Source organism: Rhinolophus sinicus, chromosome 1 (assembly GCF_057876585.1).
Source record: "Rhinolophus sinicus isolate RSI-liver-muscle chromosome 1, RSI-T2T, whole genome shotgun sequence".
NCBI classification, from domain to species: domain Eukaryota; kingdom Metazoa; phylum Chordata; class Mammalia; order Chiroptera; family Rhinolophidae; genus Rhinolophus; species Rhinolophus sinicus.
The window spans coordinates 40,001,656-40,025,099 of NC_142501.1; the positions used below are offsets into that span (position 1 = coordinate 40,001,656).

The 23,444-nt window shown below is 38.9% G+C and overlaps 1 protein-coding gene across 3 annotated transcripts in view; it reads left to right on the forward strand.

Annotated features, from left to right (window-relative positions):
- The first annotated feature begins 8,837 nt into the window (after window positions 1-8,837).
- The window catches only part of STK38L (serine/threonine kinase 38 like), a 74,184-nt gene continuing 59,577 nt past the window's right edge, over window positions 8,838-23,444 (forward strand). For 2 of the 3 annotated variants that reach the window (XM_019737475.3, XM_019737445.3), the window contains exons 1-2: window positions 8,841-8,996; window positions 14,747-14,822. The gene's annotated coding sequence lies outside the window, so the exon portion shown is untranslated. Of the gene's footprint in view, window positions 8,997-14,746; window positions 14,823-23,444 lie in introns of all 3 variants that reach the window. The other variant, XM_019737455.3, reaches the window with a different exon arrangement.

A 23,444-nucleotide genomic window follows, 5' to 3' on the forward strand; every position in this document is an offset into this window, starting at 1 on the left:
TGTAATTAGTCATGTTCTGAAAATGTTACTGAAAATGTCGTCTTCTTCATTGACAGATACTGTAGTTTTTCCTGTGGCAAAATTGGGAATTTTTGATAAAAATGAATGGTACCACTCCAATGAAACATTTTATCCTCTGATGCTTACATATTCCTGTGTGTATTTTTTAGGAACAAGTATATCCTCTTACATACCTACAGAACAATTACCAAAATCAGAGAATTTACATTGTATTATCTGATTTACAGATCTTAATCACATTCTTGCCAATTGTCCTAATAATGTCTTTTATGGAAAATTATAATTAAAAAGTTCTGGTCAAAGTTCTAATTGGGGATTAAATGTTACCTTTAGCTGTCTTATCTCTTCAGTCTTGTAATATTAGTTGCTCAGTCTGGTTTTCATGATGTTTACATTTTAAAGAGTATAGGCCAGTTATTTTTGTATAATATCCCTCACTTTTTCTTTGTCTGATGTTTCTTCATGATTAGATTGGGGGTCAGTAGGGTAATACAGAAGTGATGTAACCTGAGCACATCGTATCAGGAGGCAAAATGGAACATTTTTAAACAGCAGTGTTTTATGGGTACATGCAGTATAACACACCTAGGCTGAGGACAAAGCCTTCAGTGGGCAGGTAATGGATGCTGTGAGGCACAATCCAAGTCCACAGCTGCTGGGAGCATTAGCTTATGACAACACACAGCTGAGTCCCTCTCCTGTTATTCCCTCAGCCAGTGAGCTGTCTCTGCCACATTCAACAGCTGGTTGAGGTTGGGGTGCAAAGGCCTGAACTCTTGTGTCAGTTGGGACCACTGTAAAGGGCCATCCCAATGCCAGAGCTCACCTGATAGATAGACTGAGGTGTCTGTTGCACCTGCATCTGAGTTCAGCTTCTCCCTCTGTCTAATCCTGCCACCTCCTCTCTCACCTGAGTTGTTTCAGAGATCACTCCCCAGTTAGTCTGAGAGCTTCAAGGTCTGTTTCCCAAGCAATTTGACCTACAACTGGGCCATTTTACATATGTGAGTGAGTCTTTTAAGAAGCATTTCAAGCACTGAAATAGGTCAGTTTTAAACATATTAATATTATTAAAGTAGTATGCATATTAATCCTCTTATACAAATGTCACTCCAGCATGATTCTACCATAGGAACTGTGTAGTCAGAGAACAACAATGCTAGTAAGAAACTTTGTCTAGATTGCTTAGGATAGTCAGAGCTTGATTCTTAGCTTTGCATGTCCAGAAGTTTAACTTTGTCAGAGATGATCAAACTCAGAAAAAATAATACAGAGTGAGGGTAATCTGACTCAGAAAAGGACACAAAGCAATTTATAATGAGAAATGTGATTGTCAAGCAAACCAAAAATTGTTATTGGCTAATTGGCATACTCTTATGCCATAAGAAAATCTACATGGGAAGCCAAATCAGAAATTTACTTGATGGTGTAAGATATTTTATACAATTTTCATTTGTCTGATTTATAATAATCTGATAATCTTTACATCATTCAGCCCTGGTGAGACATACCTACAAGTAGATCAGATATTCATTTCTGCTTACCAAGGTACTCTTGCTCCAGACAGTTTACAATATACAGCTTAATACTTACAGATATAAAACAGCCTCCTAATTGTCTACTAATATCCACTCTGGTTCCCCACAGAGTAGTTCTCCACATTAAAGGCAGAGTATTTTTTTAATGCAAATTTGATATCACCCCTCTGCCTAAAACCCTTCAATAGCTTCTTATTGCTATTAGGTGAAGATAAATCTCCTTATCCTTGTCCACAAGGCCCTGTACGGCTTAATCAGAAAAAAAAAAAAAAAATCAATTCTTTGAAAGTACTGTTTGGGTTACTTCCTCCAGGAAACCAAGTCAGCATAAAATACATGAAGCCAACCCTCTGTAAATAACAACCTGACTCCCAGGGAGGTTGGAGAGTGTAGCAGAATGAGAGGCAGAGCCAATAACTTCTCCTCCACAATCCCTATCTCTAGATTTATAAAACCATCCAGCAAAGAGAAAAGTGTCAATGTAACAACAAACAACACTAGTAATATGTTGCCTGCCTCAGACCCTACTTGAATTCTCTATGTTCAAAGGAGCCACAGGTTTGCCCTCAACTTCCCTACACTGTCTTGTCCTCAACCTTTGCCCCAAAGCTGAAAGAAAGAAGAGGAACTTAGATTGTGTAACTATGAAGTAGCTGTCATTTTACATACTTATCTAATTTAGTTTTTACAACTCTATCAGATGGAGGGAAAGTGTCCTTCTCACCCAGGTATTCATTCCTTGAATCTCCATTGTTATAAGATTGTTCAAAGAAGCAAAAGTCATCAAAATATGAAAATAATTATTAACCAATTGATATATTACAAAATGAGTCACTACACAAACTTCCCTTCTGCTTAACATTAAGGTTTATCTTTACTATCATGCCAAGGCCTTATTCTTTCTTTCTTTGGCAAGATTAAAAACACAGACATAGTGTGAACAAGTGTGTGGGGAAATGGGAATTTTCTTGTACTTCTTGTTGGTAACAGTGGAAATTAGTGCAGCTTCCGAGGGTATAATAGTTTGACATTAGATTTGGAAATGTGAAATGTGCATTCCCTTTGATCCACTTCTAGGAATTTGCCCTAAAGTTGACATTCTCTAGTGGGAAGAATTAATTGAGAAGGAAGTTCAATTGTTTTAACTTTTTTAATGTCGCGGAAGCTGTTATAAACAATAGTTTAAAATAGAAAACTATGAATATCAAAAGATCTCTGAAAACATTTTTTTTCAAGAGCAACTCTATATGATTGTGATGTAATGTCAAGTGTAAATTGAACGATATCGATCAATAATATCATACAATGGTGTTAGAAATATTATGTTAAAAAATCTCTAATGTGGGGCCGGCCCGGTGGCTCAGGCGGTTAGAGCTCCATGCTCCTAACTCTGAAGGCTGCTGGTTCAATTCCCACATGGGCCAGTGGGCTCTCAACCACAAGGTTGCTGTTTCAACTCCTCGAGTCCCACAAGGGATGGTGGGCTCCGCCCCCTGCAACTAAGATTGAACACGGCACCTTGATCTGAGCTGCCTCCCGGATGGCTCAGTTGGTTGGAGCGCATCCTCTCAACCACAAGGTTGTGATTTGACTCCCGCAAGGGATGGTGGGCAGTGCCCCCTGCAACTATGATTGAACATGGCACCTTGAGCTGAGCTGCCACTGAGCTCTGGTATGGCTTAGTTGGTTGGAATGCGTCCTCTCAACCACAAGGTTGTGGTTTGACTCCCGCAAGAGATGATGGGCTGTGCCCCCTGCAACTAGAAAACGGCAACTGGACCTGGAGCTGAGCTGCGCCCTCCACAACTAAGACTGAAAGGACAACAACTTGACTTGGAAAAAAGTCCTGGAAGTACACCCTGTTCCCCAATAAAGTCCTGTTCCCCTTCCCCAATTAAAAAAAAAAAAATCTCTAATGTGATTCAGACTTTGCTGAGTCTAACTTATTACATGGCTGCAATTGTAACCTAAATTTTTCTCAGTTATTTAAATTATGGTAAAATACTTATAATTTTTTTCTACCTTTACTATAAAATACTGGTCCTTCTTCAGATGTTTAATATTTTTATTCTGGTAACAATTACCCTCTATAACAAGGACTTCCTAAACATTCCCTATTATGGATGTGTAAATTGAGGTTTAGAGTTTAAGAAATGTTCCCAAGGCCACAGACTAAGGATTAGGCCTTATCCAAATGTAGACTCCAAATGTGTTCCTCCTTCCATTAAACAATATGACACAGTAGGGACCCTCTGCCCTGATTACCCACTTGGTCTGTCCTGCTCTCCACCTCAGAGTGTGGGCAATTTATATCAAACCATGAAAAGTAGATCTGCTACACCTGAATTTCACTGTAGGCTCAGACCACAGCAGAGCCGCTACTAGCACTTGGGGCCACCACTGGGGTATGATTTAGAAATAGTCTCCCTCTGGCCTGTTCCTCCAGTCCCAGGACTTTGAGCACTGAAAAATAAAAAGTAGAAAAGAGAAAGAAAGAAAGAAAGAAAGAAAGAAAGAAAGAAAGAAAGAAAGAAAGAAAGAAAGAAAGGAAGGAAGGAAGGAAGGAAGGAAGGAAGGAAGGAAGGAAGGAAGAAAGGAAAGAAAAAACGAGAAGGTAATTGAAGGAGTAGGACCTGCACTTAGAGTCACTGAATAGGGTGGCTATAAGAAAAGGAAAATAATTCCCACCCTCAAAGATGGGAAGTGTTAAAATAAAATCTTATCTAAACCTTCTTAGTGTATAGATTTTCTGAGACCTGGCACCATCTCTGAATAGCTAATATTAACAATTCAAATAAACTTTGAAGTAGAGTCATCACTTATAAAGAAATCAAGTTTTTAATACGTATTCTATATTAAATGGGCTAATAAATTACAGAGGAAAAACCAAATGCAGGAACTCTAGTTCAGATCCAAAACCAAAAACTATACATACATATGACTTATACTTAAAAATAGGGATGGTATCATTAAAATTCCTTTTAAAATTGGAAAGTAATTGCTTTTTAAAGGTATAATAATTTTAAGTGCCACTGTCACAGGATATGAATAGATGCTTTACAACAAAGTGACTGTAATAATTTCTTAGACTGTATCCAAATTATTTTAGCTTTCATTGGGCTACCTACATTAAATATCATTTTTTTTTTCTTTTGTAATTTGAATTCCACTGTTTTAATGAACAGTCTTTTGGTGTGTGGGTATTCTTTCTCTTACTTAAGAAAATGAAATTTTTGGACTCAACCCTAAAATTAGGAATGAGAAAGGCAGTGTGATTTAAGGAAAAAATACTTTTAGTTTTAAAAAGGAAAAATCTTTTTAAAATTTAATTATAATGTCTATGAATTTCTAACGTCAAGAAACATTATTTTTAGGAGACTGACGACATCAAACAGAAATTTATTGATTTATTTAAATTTGACATTTAAATATTCTAAACCATATCAAATATAACATATTATCACAAAATATTAGTTGTCTTATAGTTTAGTTTTGTGAAGAGTTTAACCATCAGTTTTTCTTTAAAAGGTAGAGAAAGGGAACCGTGAAATATCTAGCATTTGAACAGTGTTTTTCACATATACAATATGTGGTAATCATCAGTGTTATTGCCAAATAGTTCAGGTTTTCTCTCCTTCCCAAAATGGCTCCCTTTTATTTGTATGGGGCCATGCAACTGCTTCTGGCCAGTGGGTTGTAAGCAAAAGTTTCTACTTGAGACCCTGCACCCCTGTCTTTTCATTTTGGCATGAAGATTAGCTATGTTCAAGATGTCGGCCTCTCCACTGGCCTGGAACCCTGACTGATTCTGATGAACCAAGCCATATTGCTGATCTGCAAAGGACATAAACTATTAACAGTAAATAAATCCTCAACATTTTAAGCCACTAATAGTCTGTGATTGTCTGTTACTGCAGCATCACTTAGCTTCCCCTGACTTATGCACTATGCAATGTATTCTATGTTAGTATCAGGAATTTGTAAAATTCTTTGACAGGAATCAAAGCAGTAAAGGTCTGACAGGGCCCTTTTCTCTCTTCATGGATGTAAATTTCACCAAAAATGTTCCTTAAATGCAGAGAATCCACTTGATTTGTAGTTGACAAAAGAAAAAGTGTTTCATTCTGAAATCTTTTCATTAATAGTTTCTTTCTATTATCATGAATGACTGTCATTTGGCATTGACATTGTTTTTGGTTATTTACTATGTGGTAGGCCTAGGAGAGTGAAACGAATACTAAAAATCCCTATCAAGGAGCTTACACTTTCACTGAAAACAAAAATCAGATGAATTCTGAGTGCTGAAAAAGTTTTCATCATGATTTCTATCACTGTCTCTGATCTACACTTTTAGCTTGCCAGCCTACATTCAGCATAGATATGAAGAAGAGGGTATAAGTGAATGATAGGGGATAAAAATTCATATTCAATTATAGGTTAATAAAGTTAGCATTGTCCCGAGCTTATTACCTGAACTTTAATTCTAATGTCTGAAAGAATTGATAATAAGAGTTTTGGAAGGGCCTCCAACTAATCTCTTATTAAGGGCAATGATTCTTAATCTGATCTGTGAACTTTGATGAAAAAAATATATATATATACACACATATATACATGTATGTATATATGTATATATATATATTACATATTATTTCACCAAACCCTAATAGAAAATGACCATTTTCTATTAGTTTTTTCATTAAACCCGAATAGAAAATGATCATTTCTTCCATTATGAAAGCAGTCAGCAAATTACAGTATTATTAACAACCTGTGTCTTTGCCCCCCATAGAAATCACACATACTTTCTACCACACAAAAATTGTTGCAGATATCTCAAAACACTGTTTATGTGCATCACTACTGAAAATTTTCTGTAGGTCTTCATCTTGTTATATAATGCATTAATAAGGAATCAAATATATAGGGCGGCTGGTTGACTCAGTTGGTTAGAGTGCAGTGCTTATAACACCAAGGCTGCTGATTCAATTCCCATATGGGCCAGTGAGCTGCGCCCTCCACAACTAGATTGAAAAGAACGACTTGACTTGGAGCTGACAGGTCCTGGAAAAATGCACTGTTCCCCAATATTCCCCAATAAAAAACAAAATAAAAAAACCCTCATTAACTGCTCAAAAATATCAAATATATAACTTCTGGTTATCTATAGCTATGTAAAAAATTACCTTCAAACTTAGTGGCTTCAAACAACAAATATTTATTATTTCACAGTCTCTGTGGGCAGGGATCTGGCATGGCTTGGCTGGGTCTATTGTTTCAGAGTCTTTTATCACGCTGCAATCAAGGTATCAACTTGGACTACAGTCATTTCAAGGCTCAATTGGGAGAAAATCTGCTTCTAAATGCACTTATGTGGTTGTTGGCAGGATTCAGTTCCTCACGGGTTATTGGCCTTAATTCCTTGGTAGTTGTTGACTGGAGACCTCAGCTCTCTGCCACATAAACCTCGCCATAAGACAGGTCACAACATGGCAACTGGCTTCTGTCAGAGTAAGTGAGAGAGCAAGAAAGGATGAGCAAGATGGAAGTCAGTCTTTTGTAACTTAATCATGGAAGTGACATCCTGTCACTTTTGCTGTATTCTCTTTTTCAGAACCAAGTCACTAGGTCCAGCGCACACTCAGGTGGAGGGGATTGCATAAGACAGGAATACCTGAAGGTGAGGATTATTGGGAGTCATCTTAGAAGCTGCTTACTACATAACTATATCACACATTTACTTTTTAGTATTTTGGGAACTGTATATTAATATAATCAATTTCCTTTGAAACCCTAGGTAGTTTATTTTACGCATTTAAGAAGACTCTTCTGAAAAAGGGTCCATAGATTTCACCAAATTTCCAAAAGAGCACATGGCTCTAAATTTATTTTAGTTCAGGCACCTTTAACAGCCTTCTGGGGGAAATTATTTAGAATGGCCTCAGTTTAGAAACTGGATGTCAAAGCTTTAGCCTACCCCATGTTATCCTAATCTGATACCCTCGCCTAGTCCATATTACTCTAGTGCTATGAAAAAAGCGTGACACATTTGAAGACATCAATCTGCTACAGAACACTCCATAAACTGTTCTCAATACTACCCACTTGAATTATTTTATATATATGGGAAAGAAGTATATAGGACTCTGCCAAGCATGTTTGATCACAATTAAACCTCCTTATGCTTGTATATGGCAATTGGCATTTGAGCCTCCAAATGACATGATATAGGTAGAACTGATTTCCCCAAGAATATACTAATTACCAGACTAGTGTTTTTTCCTCTACCAAGTTATGTATGAGAAAGCAGAGTGTAGAAGAGAGAGAGACGTGATGTCATGATTCTTCTCTAAGTCTTTTGCATGTATCATCTGCTTTTGATGAAACTAGTGGCTGGCATCTCTGAATTATATTTTCTGCAAGCACTGTACCAGCTGCGAATATTGCCTCAGTAGTGTAAAAGCTAAGTAGTGTAAAAGCTATTTTATAAAACCTCCAGTGTTTAGATAAATTTGTCAACAATGAGGAACGATTCTATTATTTGGCTCGCCTAACGAGTTTTCTCCTGAAACTCAAAATGCATCGTCTTCCCAAAGTCACCACTTCTGACGCATACTGCAGAGGGGTGATTTTCCTCATAGCTCTCTGATCCTAATGAAAAAGCAGCTCAATAGTGGCAGTTATTTTAGACTTTCCAAGATAACGCGAGCACAACTTTCATGTTTGCCGCTAAGTTTTCTTGTGGCTTTTCCAAATCTGAGTCCCTCTCAAGTCTCTAGAGTTGAGCCATGGTGAATGAAAATGGAAAAGGGTCAAGGAACCTAGGTGGGTTCCAGATCTCATAGCTACTGACGCAGCAACTTAGCCAAACCTTCTTCGTTGACTTCATTTTCCTCATCTGCAAAATGTGTGGGTTCGTGGAGATTTATCTCTCAGCCCCTATGTCGAACACTCTTTGCATTGCATTGTGAAGTATTGAAAAATACTCTGACCACATTCACGACATGTGACTAATGTAACAACACAATGGGCCACTCTCAAACAAGAGAGGCCTGAACCAGCTATGAGTAGAAAAGAAGTGAGGTGAGGCCGGTGACGGAGGCAAGTGATGACTCTCCAGTCAACTCCTCCAAGGCCACTCAAAAATTCACCAGGAAGAGATGGGTGGGGCAGGAGGCCGTCGTTGACGACAGAAGGCTACTTCCGGCTGTGGTGCGTATGACGTCAGGACCGAGTCGAACCGGCCCAGCCACCAAGAAGCTTTGGAGGGAGGGATCGCGAGAGTTGAGTGAGGCCGCTCCGAGATTCCGGCGCAGCCGCGGGTCCCACCTCCCGGGGGCGGGGTGAGGGCGGAGCGGGCAGAAGGGAGCGGACGGGCGCCGGGCCGGTTGCGGTCCGTGCGGAGGCTGAGCCGGCCGCGGGCGCGACTGGAGGCAGGTGAGTGCGTGGATGCGGCGCTCGGCGGCCGCGGCTGGGAGTGGGGGCCGGGCTCGCCGCACCTGCCCTAACTCTGCGAGCAGAAGGAGGAGAGCTTGTGTGGCTTTGGGTGTCCAGAGAAAGCCGGGCTAATTTCGGGGCTGGAAATGTCTCTTGTGAAGCTCCGGCGACGGCCTTGGCCCTCTTGTTCCCCGGGGTGATACTGGCCCCTTGTCGGAAGAGGTAGCTTCGAGCCTGGGGCGGAATCTTTGTCCTTCCTTGCTCCTTTCCCCTTCCACTCCTCGGCCCTTCAGCACTCGCTCCCGGTCCCTGCTGGGCTTGGTAAACAATAACAAATGTCGCGGATCCTCTCCTGGTATCCCCTGCTCTCCCGTCCCGTGCCCTCCAGCCGATGTCACCAAGAGGAAGGATTCTAGGCATGGCTCTTAAATTGTGGGGGCTGTTTGTGTACCATGCCTAAAAACTGGTGCGTCAGATTGCTAAACATTTCTCAGACCCAGCAAAGCCTCCCAGCAGCTCCCAGAAGCCACGGAGTCTTCAAAGCCGGTCTCAAAATCTGTCCTTAGCACTGGAACCGTAGACCCTTCGTTTCGACATCATTTTCTCCTCCTCTTTTTTCACCTTTACTATCGCGGACAAACGAGTGGTCGTTGGATACAGGAATAAGAAAGGTAACCCGATTGAGTAGGGTACCTTTAGAAAGTTGCCAGGTTGACAGGAGAAGAACAAACTTTATTTTCAAAACCAGTGGCCTCCCGTTTACTGATGCTACTTTTGTTTTGTGGATCGCTTTTCGGGATGTAAGTTTGGAGGAAAGATATATAAAGAAATTGCTGGGGGGTGGGGGTGGGGGTGGGCGGCGGGGAGCTGGTGGTACTGGAAGTAGTAGTGGCTTGTCCAAAAGTGTGATTCTGTTCTTCACTTGATAAAACGCAGAACCAATGCTCTTGTCGGTTTCACGTAACCTGTGATAAGTTTTGATAGAAGCCAGTTGCTCGGAAAAGGCCTGAATATTAGCTCTTACTGCTAAAATACGAGGAAACAACTTTAAGTGTTTTATTTTATGCCTGCTGGTTGTAAGATGGGGATTGACCAGTGTGACCTTATCTTTTGGGGGTGGAGTGAGGGCTTAAACTTGTCAGGTCTCCCTATTTTTAAGGCTGGGTCTAAACCCATTTTGCTTACCCAGTAAAGGTTTTTTAAAAAGTTCATTTTCTCAATCATATATGTGTACATAAGGTACTGGAAACCTTTTTGTGTTTGAGTGGCCTTTTTTCTATACCTCAGGATATGTAAAACAATTAAGTTTATTATACGCTCTACCCAGTAGCTGAGAGGTATTGTTTGTGAATTAGCCGTTCTTGTGATTCTTTGAGGGGAGAGAAATTAAGTCTAAAATATGAAGTTAAATTATGGTGATGTTTATTCATTGCATAGGTTCATCAAAGTACTTTTATGTGAAAAATCCTAATCTCCAAAGAAGTACAATGTATAAAAAAATTTTTGGTTTCATTTGGCTTAGTTTTCTGTTCTTGTTAAGATGGCTGATGTTTACCAATTGATTGGGATGCATTTAGAAATGAGAAACAAATTGGGTGTAGTTTTTGTACTCCTTTGAGAAGCCCTACCACTGAGGAATGAAAAAATTAGAAAACCATATTAAACGGGTGCAGTTCTTCTTTGGGCTTTTGTTGTTGAGTTTGTTTTAAAATTGAGAATTAAATTCAAAGAATCCTAGTCAAAGAATCGAGACTAAGAATATTTGTGCAAGGAAACAGGTGTTCTCAGCGGTTTTTATGTTGCAAAATTAATTTCAAAAGGTAAGATATATAAAAACAAAGGAAAATTGTGCTTTGTAGAAAATGGTAAAGCAGTGGACTTGGTTCTGCTGTTTGTTTTCAGAAAAGTTCTGTTCTCAAAGTAAGAGCAATATCATTGTGTTAGCGAAATTGGATAACACTTTAGAAAGTGCTTTCTCAGTGATCTGGGATAAGTTGGAAGCGTGAGACAGAAACAGAGACAGAGACAGAAAGAGAGAGAGACTTTTTTAAGAGGGAAAAGAGGGCACAAATCAAAGCCAGAAAGGTTCACATCTTGATGTAATGTTAAAATGATTTTATTTTACATAAATAGTGTAGGGTGAATCAAGCAAGCATATTGTCATCCAGCATCCCTAGGATTACATTAAAATCAGCAGATGAGCATGTTATGATTAGGTTAGACTTGACATATGCAGAAATTATGCTACTGTATTTTTATATTAGAAGCACCATGCGTTGTTGTTTTTTTTTAATGAGATAATGAAAATATGCTTTTAAAGCATAAGAAATTTAAAAAAATTAATTTTAAGAGATATTCTTGGTCAGTAGTTAAAAAATATTAATGGAATCCTTCTTTCCTCTTTCCCTCCCCTCAAAAATTTTTTGTTTAAACCTAAAAAGAATATTTAACAAGGTATGACCAATACTTCAGTGCACTGATTACATAAATTTCCTGTTCCAGGTATAAGTTTGCTAATTAACAAGGTATTGTTCAGAATCTTGAGGGAGAGAGAAAGGCAATAATGAACAGTATTTGCTGCCCAATACACTCGGGTGGCCTGTGGTCTCTATCTTAAAGGAGATATAATCTAATGGGTGGGAATTGTACCCAAATAACTTATACCCAGTAATAGACAATGCATTTTGTGGAGAAGCCAGGGAGGGAGGGATTAAATTCTACTATACCAATTAAGGAAGGCTTTGAGTAGGGAAAGGCATTTGTCTAGATGGTTTGGATGATTTAGTCATATGATGATCATAATGAGCAAACTGCTAAATCCTTACATGTACTAATTTACCTGGGTTTAAGCCTTACAACAGCCATATGGAGTAGATACTTTTGTTATTCCTATTTTGCAAATGGGGTAACTGAGGTACCAAGGTCAGATAACTAGAAAGTGATAGAACAAGGATTGCAACGCAGGCATTCTGGCTTATATTTGTATCCCTGCGCTTACTCATTATCCTTCTTTTCTCTCCCATTCTTGATAGTCTTTCTCAGGTCTGTAGTTTCTAAGAATTGGTTTGGGAAAATACATTTTTCTGGCACCTAAATTTAGGGGTCAGAAAGCTCTTTTCTAGAAAGAGCTCCAAAATTATGAAAACACAGGTAAATAAATTGTTTTTAGCATGTTAAATATTTAACTCACTTTTGGAAGTTGTTCTTTGTGCAAATTAAATGTAACCATTAAGTGGAACTTTTGATAAATTTGACTTACTATCTAGTAGCATACCCATAAGGATTTAGAAGTAAGAAGTTACAGCTCTATTAACTCCTTCGCCTAATGGAATGTTCGAATTGTTGTATATTTTGGCTTGTTATTTCAAAAATTACTTGGCACTGGGTAGTTTTTGGATTGAAATGGAAGTTGGAATTTATTTAATCATTGAATGCCAGTTTCAGCCCTTTTAGTTTTATTTATACATTTTTAATGTCTGAATCAGGGTTTTGAACAGTGTTGTACATATATAAAATCAGAGAAATTCAGTCACTGATACTTTATGTTAGGGCAACTTTGAAAGCTTTTTGGGATTGTGAAATAAAAGGTACTATAGAAATGTGCTGTGCCTAGCATAGGCCTACTCAATAAATGCTTCTTTGTTGAATGAATGGTCCAATTGATTTTATTTATGAAGTTTCAGGAATAGTTCACGTGTTATTGGTTATCTAAGTATTGGGGTCACAATAAACTCAACTGGATTTAAAGATTAGGAAAAAAGCATATCTAGGCAGTGGTAGGAATAGTGCCTGTTCTTACCCTTCATGCGAGATGCAGACCCTTCAGCGCCTTTGTCAGTGCCCTGATTGACGGTATTAAGTTTTAAAATAGAGTTCCAGAGGCAGTCTCTGTGAGTGAATATAATAAGTGTTCTCTCCTTGTCTGAGTGAAGTGGGTTCCAGACAACCCCCACAGTGGTATAATTTATGGTTGATGAGTTTAAAACCTAATGGAAAAAGTAGCAGAGCTAAAGCCAGAATTTAAAGTCCATATATTTATATTATTATAAGATAGAAGGGCAAGACACATTTTTAAAAAAGACTTTTTATACATAGCTTAAATTAATAGTGATGGTATATTATTTGTCTCTACCAACCCTCCCCACCCGCCATTGACAAAAGTTTCTGGATCTTAAGCCCCGTAATTTCAAGGAGATGCTTATGAGTATGTCAGCTATGGTTTGTTATGAAAAAATTACAAGGCAAGTTCACAAAATATAGTGAATGTTTAAGTTTAAAAAATTATTACAGTAAAAGACACATTGCCATTAATCCCCCTCAAAATACTCCCCCTCACTTCAAACACACTTATCCCATCATTCTTGCCACTTTCTGAAGCAGTTCTGGAAGTCCTCTTTCTTCGTGAGTGTCATTAGTTGCACTGTCATGGCTGCCTCGATGTCCTGAATTGATTCAAAATGTTTACCTTTCATGGTCATTTTGACTTTGGGGAAGAGCCAGAAGTCACATGGTGCAAGTTCCGGTGAATAAGGTGGATGAGGACACACCATATGTTTTTATTTGACAGAAATCGCCATACCAGAAGTGACGTGTGTCATGGAGCGTTGTCATGATGGAGGATGAAGTAAAGACACTCACGAAAGAGGACTTCCAGAACTGCTTCAGAAAGTGGCAAGAACAATGGGATAAGGGTGTTCGAAGCAAGAGGGAGTATTTTGAGGGAGATTAATGGCTATATGTCTTTTACTGTAATAAATGTATTTAATTTAAACGTTCACTGTGTTTTTTGATCATACCTCGACATGTTCCTCTAAGCTCAGATTTGGTTTTAAAAGGTTATTCTTAGTAAAAAAGAGTGTTGGTTGGTCCAGCAAAGGAAAACCAGATATACACTCACCTCCTTGCTAATAGAAATGTTTTGAGCATCTTTTCCCATAGTAGACTCGTTTCATTATCTACACTGGAAATCCACTGAGATAGGTAGGCTCCCTCTTAGATGATCTCTGCACAGGTCTTGGGGAAGACCTTAGCGGTTACAGGTCATATGGTGAGCTGACCATTCACATTGGTGTTGTGTAAATTCAAAAAGGCCTCAAACTTTGGCAATTTGTCTGTGGCTTCTGATAGTAGCACTTGTACTATGCTCAGCTTTGAAATTCTTCAATAAACTCCTGGCCTTCCCCTGAATTAACACTAGACCAGTTGACGACCCAAACTGATGTTGGTTCTCTGGCCACACATGCAGAAGGTTTCCTGTTTTCCTTGTCTGTTGCTGATTCTTATTGATTGAATGGGTATGGATTTTTCACATTACAGTATATCAGTGTCTGATGCCATATGCACAGGCAGCATCCATTGTTTTCTTACCTTTTACAGGTTTTGCTATCTCTACATCTGATTCAGAGGAGGATTCTATTCCTCTTCTTTCTAATTTTGGAACACTTTTCCTGCTTTTGCAATTCCTGAATATGATGGAGTCACTAATGGTTAACACCTCAGAATCAACCATAAATTGCAACAGCTTCTCCCAGAATAAAAACAAGATGGCAGAAACTTAAATGACTGTGCATGATTGCTAATACCATCTATTTTTGACAAGCAGAGTTGCTGCACCTTTGCTATGGGGCCTAGCTTTCATCCTGTGTATAAAATTTAGAAAATTGAAAATTTAGAAACAGAAGCTTCTGTACACATTAATAAGCATATATTTTTTTTTTTTTATTTTTTGATCCTGTTCTCCATCCATATAGTCATTGCTATTCTGCTTTTATGACTTGGAGATTTTGGCAACGGTTCTGTAGATTCTTCAGCAGTCCTGGAGACACAGTAAGTAATTCAGACATTTAACATGAAAATGCTTTGTGTGATCTACATGTCTCAGATTTTGTCTCCCAATAGTAATATGTAAACTTAGCTCTTTGTATATCATCTTCCCCTCTGACATGTTCTTGGCTTCTTTTTCTTCCTGAGTGTCACTAATCAAGGTGTAGGTCTAATAATTTTATCAGCAACAGTAACCATTTACTTATCACTTACTATGTACAAGACATAGTGCTGAGTACTTTGTATAAATATTATCTAATTTAATCCCAACAGTGACCCTCTGCATTATCATCTGCTTACAAATGAGGAAACTGGAGCCTAGTGAGGGGAAGTGACCAGGGTCACACAGGTAGATAGTAAGTGAAAGAGTTAGAAATTGATCCCTAAGACCCAGGTTGCTTTCTCTTGTATTGCTTTATTTTATTACAAAACCGTCTCCTTTGTTCTTTAATTTGCCTCCTAATTTCCCCTGAGTTTTCCGTCTTTGCTCTTCTCCCTCCGTTTTTTTAGGAGTTATTTACAGTTTTGCATATCAAACATAAAACTTCTCTTGGGAAAGTGTACAGAAATAATTCAGCCCTATTCAGATTTCCTATAGAAAGGACTTGCTCTTGGAGAGAGCTATCGTAAGAATGATAGCAGTAACATCTTATATCTGTATTGTGTTTTAGAGTTTTATAAAGCATTTTTATACATTTTCTTACTTAATCCTAATAGCAAACTTAAATTTGGATCTTTAGATTAAAAGCTGCTACCAGCAGTTTGCTAAGGACTCCACAGAATTAGTTGATGAGACAGTTTTTGCCCTTAGCAATTTTAATGCTGAAATAAATGACATTATCAGATGTTCTGACTTCATTCAAGCCAATTAGGAGCAGATAAATATCATTATAGCACATTGTTTTCTTAAAAGGTTTCATAGTATTGAGCTGTGAGCTTTTTTTTGGCCAAAATTGAGAAGTTGGAATTTTAGTGCTGCATTTTAAATGATGAAATGGTAGAAGTCTTCAGTTCTTGTGATTCAGTGAGTGATAGTTAAGTTGCTGTCTCCCTCATTCTGCACACAACTGTTGCATTTAAATAAAATAATTATGATGAAGGAATGGAGTGGAGGGAGGAAAAGAGGACAGACAACATTTCAAAAGTGAAATTAAAGAATTGGGGATCCTAGGAAAGATTTAATGAGGTATCTTATAGTAACACTGTTGCAGGAAATTGGATGTAAACTGTAAAAAAATTGATAAGCTGCAAGTATTCACCTCTGGAAAGTTGTATTATTTGAGAGATCAGAGAGCTTATGATCCATTTTGAAATATTTTCTTGTGCCAGTATCTTGTTTTATTGAATTTAATTTTTACGAAGCTGTGGATATTTTCACTTAGGTAAGCATTTGCTCATTTACTTGCCCCCATTATGGAAATACCACACCATGTTAGTCCTTCATAATTTTTCTGCATTCATCAGCAGGGGCTGGTTGTCTGGTTTATAGTACTAGGGAGCTGCCTTTTGTTGTGTTTTTACAATAGAGATCCATTTCATTTGGACACAACTTTCAAATCTGAGGACAGTCTCCATCTGTCTACTGTTATCTAGTCAAACAAAATAGACCTTTTCTATTTTTGTGGCAAGAGTGGAAGAATTTCAGTCCTGAATTGAATGTATTGGACCCATTGATATTCTTTTTTTGATCCATTGATAGTCTTAATACTAGCAAATCCTCAAGGAATCACATACTTATAATGTTTTAGGAGGTTAATCATCATAATTCAACATTTATCAACTATTTGCAGGGCACTGTATTAGGTACCATTGAAAACAGAGGTGAGTAAGATTTATTGCCCTTCCATTTAGAAAGACTTAATCCAGTGAGATACATAATGTATTGGGTACAAATTCAAGCAGAAAGTGTTAAGTGAGTAACGGCACTGTGGGAGCAGAGGAAGGAGAGATTGCTTCTGGTTAGAGATTAGGAAAGCTTCCTATATAAAGTCACCAGTGAATTGACCAATTAGAGTGAAAGACATGCCAAGCAGAGGGATTAGCATGATTTGGATATATCTCTATAACACCTAATAAATTGTATGTTAAGTATTTACTTCTCACTCTCTGCCCTATTGGATTTGAGCCCATTGAGCTTAGGGAACAGGTGTTTTTCAGCTTTTCATTCTCTGCATCATCAACTGCTCAACCTGGTACATTTAATTAAAGCTGTACTTTAGTAACATTACAGTGGCAGTGGTGTATATCAGATGGATTCAAAGGAAGAGGGCCCAGAAATAGGAAGCCCAGTTGTCATGCAGGGTGGCATATGGGGTCTCTGCTCCCTCTCCCCACATAAGAACACAGGACATGGTGAGGCCAAAAAGGAACACTCACGGAACCATCGATAGGGGAGTTATAGCACTATACTCTTGCTGGCGGCTGGTTGGAGACACAGGAAGCAGGAGCTGCACTATCCGCAACCTGCCGTCCGCTTCTCTGCCAACCAACCTTACGTGCTAACTTCAATCCGTTCTTGCTAGCTCAGCCACCATCTTCTTGGCAGCCCCCATTTGTTGCTAGCATAGTCATGACAGTTATATTAGTGGCCAATGGCTCACTGGTTACAGCTGATGGCCAACTAGCCACAGCCGATGGCCACCCAATCACAGTTGATGGCCATTTATTACCTGAGCCAGCACCTTTCCACATGAGGCCGAGAGCCTGGAAACTGCACTCCTGGCTCTGTCCTCACACCAATGAAGAGACTATTTAAAATAATCTAGGAGATACATAGTGAAGTTCTAAACTAGGTGGGATTGGAAAGGAGAGACTTGGATGAATGAGTGTTGAAACCTTGGGAGATCTTTTCTTCTGTGGATTCCTATGAGGTATGTGTCATGTACCCAGAGATTCAGTGATGGAAAGACACGGTGCTTCCTCAGAAAGCAGGCAGGTGACCACAGAGCTCCACTCACAGGTATAGAAATAATAGCACACAGCAGCACATAGCTGCTGTAATGAAGGAGCAGTGAGAGGAGCGCGTAAGGGAAAGGAGCACTGGTTTGGGAGGATCAAAGAAGCCTTCCTAGGAGGTGGTAGTGTTTGAGCTCAGACTTGAAGGGTGAGCAGGAGTTTTTCAGGCCAACAAGCAGCAGGAGGACGTTATAGCATACAGATGTAAGAGACTGTTTAGGCAGCCGCGAGAATCTGGATTATTTTAGTGTTGGGAAGTGAGGCTGGATAGGATAAACATCTTTATAAAATAACTTTTTTTTATTTGCTATTTTAAAAATATTTATTGTATCCAGCTTTAGCATTCCGAGCTTTTGTGTTTCTGTGCCTCTTACAGCCAACTGGAAGCTCCTGTACTGTGTTTCCCACTCCCTGCAAGTACACTACTGACGTCAAGTACAAATTGTCTCTTGCTTCCTTTTGGTGCAATTAAACAGAGGAGGTAACGCTAACAGTAGCCAGAGAGACAGAGAGAAAAAAAATCCACTGAAAAGCTTTTCTTTGATGAATGTGTAGAGCAACTAGCATTATTGTATAAAGAGAATGCAGTACCAAAGCATCGCTTTCAGAGCACTTGACTTGAGGGAGGGGATCGTGGTAGGAACAAAATTATTTATCTTTCTCCTAAAGTTTTATGGCGCCCTTAAAATTTTCCCAGGACTATAATATCTAGCGCTGAAGTTCTTTAATTCTGATTCTAGTCTTGATTTTTTTTTATTTTCTCTACTTACTCCTTATTATGTTTTAATAACTTAGCATGTCTAAACTTCCAATGATGTCAAACATTGTCTCTAGTTTGCTCCCCTCCCACCTTTTCTTCTGGTCAGTCAGGAACCTGTACCTGCAAATCACGATTCTGAACTTTGTATGTTCTCTAGGGTCTTTCTTCACATAGGTTTATTTTCAACAGACATTTATGTTTTCTATCCTGTGAATTGGAACACTGAAATAGAATATAGTTAAGTTGTTTTCTAAGGACAACCAAAAAGTTAGTTGTAGTCTCCAATTAGGACTATATCCATTGTATTTCTAGACCAGGGTTTGGCAGCTGTGTTAGCTTTAGTGCCATTAGTGGCAATAAAAGTTTATGGTTACTACCAGGGGAAGTGAAAGGCTGGAACAGGAAAAGAAAAAGAAGGCTTACAGAGTTGCTGGAGAGGCATAGGGTGGGGACAGGAGAAAAGGTGCATATGGTTAAAAGAAGTCAAGTTCCTCTAACACTTGTTCCAGGTTCCCCTTGGTGGGACCAGTGCCATATTTTATGATTAGGTTGAACTGCCAGTAATCCTATCTAGAAATACACTGGCTGTATTGTTACACCAAAAATGACCGTTTGTTTTAATACAATACTTCTGGATTTAATAAAAAAATTGTATAGTACCTGTGTTTCTCGTTTTTAGAATTGAGCAGAGTGGGAAACAGAAACACACTTTAAATATTAGTGAAAATTATGGGTACATTTCTGAAATGTAGTAAAACATTTAAGACTTACACCCATAAATGATGTATGGCCCCAGTCAGGCAGAAGGTGGCAGAAAGGGAAGAATAAGTAGGAACACGTGTGTGGGTAAAACTGCTTTCTTATACCAACCATATAACTGGACTCCCAGAGGGAAAAATAGGGTAAGAAATTAGATCTAGAGCCTGAGCTCTCCTGTCCAGGTAAACCAGGTACACTTTCCTTTGTCAGGAAACAGCATTATCAAACTACAAGAAACTTTCATTCTTCAAATTGTTTTTTCATTGTTGGACTAACAATGCCAAAGAATAAAAATAGGTATGATTTTAGTTTTTCTGTAATGATGATAAAGTTATTTCTGAAATTGTAAGAAGTACTGCATTGAATGAAAGTCTTTGACTCATTGTCAGAGTTGAAACCTGCTTACATGTCATCTAGTTGAATTCTCTACTGTGAATTCCCTCGAATTCCCGACAAATGGGTGTTTACTATTTGCCTAAAGATTATAGTTCCTTGACAAGGAACTTAACAGATCACAAGGTAGCTAACTTTCATTCCCTTGAATGGTTGGTGTTCTCCAGCTTTCTGTTCCCAGTCCTCTTTTCTTTGCACTCAGTGCTACGCTCAGAGGTCTGGATGATCCCACATGCTGTGATTATCTTCAGTGACCTCTCGGTCAGGATCACTTCCAAATCTCTCTATCTTGCTTAGACCTCCCTTCTGAGCTTGAGACTTCATTGTCCATCTCTTCCCTAGATATCACCGGCTTGGTGTCATCCACAGGTAACTAGGATTCAGCTTGCTCACAGCTGACTTTATCGTTTCCCTTCTCAGAATCTTTCTCTTGTAACTTACCTCTCAATGCATGATGTTCTCTATTTCATAGCCTAAGCATAAACCTGGCACTCATCTTTGACTCTTCTTTCTTGTTTATCACTCACATCCAGTCATTCTTAAGTCCTCCTCACAACCTCTTGAATTCTGTCTTTGGTCTTGCTCCAGTGTCAGTATTTTCACTGATGCTCCAAGTTACTGAAATAACCGTCTCCCTGCTACCAGTCTTGCCCTCTTCCAGGCCACCTTCCATGTGACTGCCAAAAGGGCTCTGCTAAAGCATAAATCTGATTATGTAATTCCCACACTTAAAATTTCCGCTGATTGCCTTTAACCTCCTCCAGATTCCTTAGCTAGGCATCCAAGTCTGAGTCCTTTAAGAAGGGGTGCCTTTTTGGTTTTCTAGTCTTATTTTTCATTGCCCACTCTGCTCACTGAACTAGCTCTCTCTGATGTTGGGTCTCACATACTACTTTCTGTAATGTGTTTTCCCACATTATTTTGGGTAGTTCCTGTGCTTTCTTGAGTACTCTGCTTAGGCATCTCCACTTGGAGGGATGCCTTCCTTGACGTCTCACCTCTCGTCAGGGTTAGTACCCCTTCTTTGTTTTCCCATAGCATCTTGTGCATATCTCTCATACATCTTTATATTCTAAAATACAATCATAGCTAACATTGTATTTACCGTGTGCCAACTTATTGAGCATTTACTATGTGCCAGGCATGGAACAATATTAGTTAGAAAGTTCTTCCTTATGCAGCTTTCAACTGGTTCTCATCACAGAATTGGAGATAATTCTTATCACTGCAAGAGTGGTATTTGAAGACGGTTATCTTAATGTCTTTTGTTTCAGGACATTTAATTTGTTCAAATATCAAGGGATTCCAGGCCTTTTACCTTCCTGAACACTTTCCTCTATATGTGTTACATTTTGTTAGTTTTCTCTCTTAAAATGTGTGGTTCAGTTTTAGATAAAATGCAGTTGTCATAAAGAGAGGCAGGACTTCACAGGCATGTAGCATGTGGATATGGATGGTCATTTTTGAGGTACAGGCCCCCCTTTTCCAGGTCCATAAGTGTGTGTGTGTGTGTGTGTGTGTGTGTGTGTCCAAAAGTAAATCAAGGTTGTGGGAATTTGCTTGCATTTAGCAAGTGACCAAGAGACTCACCTAAAAACAAGAATGCCAGTTAATGAATTTATTAATATGAGTAGAATGGAAACTTGTATATTTGGCCAGCACATTCTCACCCCAATAGGACAACCTACATGGGAAGCCAGTTGTTCTAATCAGAATGGTAATGTCACTGAGGAGTGTCACTAAGCCATCATAGCCCTATGGAGCCTCCTTTTTCATAAGGATGCACCTGTCCACCGCTGCTCTCGATGTGGTCAGCCCATTTTCACCTTGGACAGTGTTGGAGGAGCGCAGTCTTGCTTGTTAAACTTTGTTTTTCTCCCTGTGGTGAATGTAACACTATTGTTAACACAGTCTTTAGCCAGAAGAAAACACAGTTGATGAGGTTTCAGCTTTTTAAATTCACGTTTTAATCCTGCCTCCCAGAAATTACACCCTGCTCACTTTTGATTGGACTTGGGTGCTCCCAAATATCTTTGGTCACACATTTTCATGGAATGACTTATGTTGATAGCTAATTTCTACCACTCTGTTTGACTTATGCTGTTACTTCCAGATGGGTTGACTTAATTTTCAAATTATGAGAGCATTTTACTTTTTCCTTTTGTACTGACTATAGGGCATTGCCAAGTATTGAAAAGTTCTCTGAGTTGGAGCCGACTAGTACAGTGTAGAGTATGGCCTTCACTTCCTTGTTCCTGACCTTACATGTCTCTTAACTTAGCCTACGATTAAGATGGCATAAAGTTTTGGGGCAGCCATTTCACACTTTTAATTTGTGTAGCTTTATTCAACAAAAATATTTATGCATATAACAGTTTATCACAGTTTATACTTAGCATTTGATTTTTTTGAATCAAAATATAATTCTTTACCTTCTCTCTATTAAATTTTATTTGTTAGAGTTAGTATTCTGTTAAAATTGTTGTGAATCCGGGCTCTGCGTTCCCACTTTTGATTATTCCCTCCAGGTCCTGGTCGTCTTCACATTCTGATGAGGATGCTGTCAAAAGCCTTATTCAGTTCATTGGTAATATAATTGCCTGAGTCCAGTGAGTCTTGCAGAGTTTATGAGCATTCTGAGTTTTGTTGCTTAATCAGGTATAAACACATGTATTAGCCCATTTTTCTTCATGTTTCTCCCTCCCGTTCCCCCTCCATACTGGTTTCCATAGTGGCTGCAGCAATCTGCAACCCCACCAACACTGCACCATGGTTCCCTTTTCTCCGCATCCTCACCAGCACTTGTCTGTTGATTTATTGATGATAGCCATTCTGACCAGGGTGAGGTGGTATTTCATTGTGGTTTTTATTTGCAGAGTGGAGCTTATGAAATACCTTTCGAAGAGTCACATAGATTATTTGTCCTATAGATCTGCCAAAGAAAGAAAGTTACTTGACAAGACTTGTTCTTCCTGAATCCATACAGATTTTTAATGGTCACGCATCTTTGTCTATTCAAAAACCGTCTGCTTTATTATCTGTTCTAGAACTTTCCTCAGGCTGAATAGTAAGCACAGCAGTTAATATTTTGTAATGTCCATGCTTTTGTAATGTTCATGTTCTTTCCTCATTTTGAAAGATTGGGTAGTTTGTCTCCTGTCTTTCAGCAAAGCTGTCTTGTCTTCATAATTCATTAGAATACTTCTAGCATTCCGCAAAATTTGTGTGCAGGTTCAAGATATGTGAACTGGTCAACTGGCCACGTCGAAGACTTGCAGTGCATTGAGGGCAGCTCTACGGCCTCCGGTACCTAGGCTTCAGTTCTCAAGTCCCAGCACTCACTCTGGCCTTCATCCTCCTGGGCTGAGAAGAGAGGAAGGGCTGCAGTGATGGGATGCACACTGGACTGAGAGTTCTCCTCTATAATAAAGGGGTGGTACCTACCTCTCAAGGGTGTTGTAAAATAGAAATTTGTGAACTGTAAGGTGGTATTCAAGTGTAAGATTTTTGAAAAGCAAAATAGAAGTAGAGGCTTTTCTTTCTCCCCTGTCATGTATTAAACACCATTTACCTTAACCAACTTGCCCAGACCTTCTGTAAGTTTTCTCTTCCAGACGTGAATTCAAAAGTCCCTTTTGTAGCCCTTAATGGTTTTCTTAAGTTCAGCTCATTGTGGGCACTTTACTTCCCAATATCATCCTGTGTTTCTTTTATAGGCATCCATGCTATCTGTGCCTTCTGTATTTTATATGTGTCTT